The 1,359-nt window shown below is 36.3% G+C and overlaps 1 non-coding gene across 1 annotated transcript; it reads right to left on the bottom strand.

Annotated features, from left to right (window-relative positions):
• Nucleotides 1–458: 458 nt before the first annotated feature.
• LOC121226357 (small nucleolar RNA R71) lies at nucleotides 459–564 on the bottom strand. The gene has a single exon (XR_005924196.1). It is a non-coding gene; the product is annotated as a small nucleolar RNA R71 (small nucleolar RNA).
• Nucleotides 565–1,359: the final 795 nt, after the last annotated feature.

The raw sequence follows: 1,359 nt of genomic DNA, 5'->3' as shown, positions 1-1,359 counted from the left end.
TTTGTTATTTAATTATTTATTTACTTATATAACCTTTCCAAATCCCATTAATGATGTCCAAACTTGTCCACTACTAATTTTAATGGTCTATTTACCACTTAAAGCCTCTCATGTTTCAATTTCATATCAAATTGACACTTTTTTCGAATAGAACACCAGTTTTACACTTTACGCGATTTAGTATTTTTTATCAAATTAAGCATGCAAATGATAAAATTTCCTCATGAATTTTTTTATACAACACTACTAACCTGCTGCATGCCATAAAATAATAATAAAATAATTTTTTTGATGTCATATGTGCGGTCTCGAAACCACTATTTTGATTTTACTGAAAATGGGTTGTTACAGATAGGGATAGCTTTAAGGCAGTATGCCGTTTTTCATGATCTTAAGTTGGGTATTAGGTGCCCCGAAATCTAGGCACAACAATTCAAGCTGAAGCCAGTCATGATCTTAAGCTAGGAACGAGATCACTACTTTCCAACAAATGGATGATGAGTCCTTGTATGAGGCATGGGAAAGGTCTAAAGAATTATTGCAGAAGTGCCTTTTTCACAGAATCCCACATTGCATCCAACTTGAGGTGTTTTATAATGGTCTCAATGCTCACACGTGGATGGTAGTGGACGCTTCTGATAATTGTGCTCTCCTTTCTAAGCTTTATAATGAGGCTTATAAAATCATTAAGAAGATTACCAACAGCAATTACCAATGGCCAACCAATCGAGCAGCATCAGGAAGACGAGTCACTGGAATACCAGAATTAGACGCTCTCACTTCACTCGCATCTTAGGTATCCTCGATTTCCTCAATGCTTAAAATTTTTACCACCAATAGGTTTAATAGTTTTACAGCATAGTCATCGAATCAATTTGAAAATCTATCCTGTGTCTATCATGGGGAAGGACATTTGTTCAAAGAATGTCCATCAAACCTAGAATTTGTATATTACATGGGTAACCAGAACCAAAACTGAGCAAGGCAAGGACTACAATCCAATTCTTATAACCCATCGTGGCGAAACCACCCTAATTTCTCCTGGAGTAACTAAAGGGCTGGACCCAGAAACATATACGCCCAACCTAAACCGACCCAGCCACCTATTTTTACCCAAGAGTTCAGAAACAACCTCAAGTTCAACCATCCAAGGGCTTAGAAAACTTGTTGAAGGCATACATAGCCAAGAATGATGTTTTAAACCAAAGCTAAGTAGCTTTATTGAAAAACCTAGAAAACCAAATGGGCCAGCTTGCAACTGAACTCAGAAACCAACCACAGGCCTCAAAATTTAACTTTCATATATATGCTCATATAACTTAACATTTATCATTCTCATGTACTATAAAACATTTATCC

Source organism: Gossypium hirsutum, chromosome A03 (assembly GCF_007990345.1).
Source record: "Gossypium hirsutum isolate 1008001.06 chromosome A03, Gossypium_hirsutum_v2.1, whole genome shotgun sequence".
NCBI classification, from domain to species: Eukaryota; Viridiplantae; Streptophyta; class Magnoliopsida; order Malvales; family Malvaceae; genus Gossypium; species Gossypium hirsutum.
This window is presented reverse-complemented; position numbering and strand designations above follow the sequence as displayed.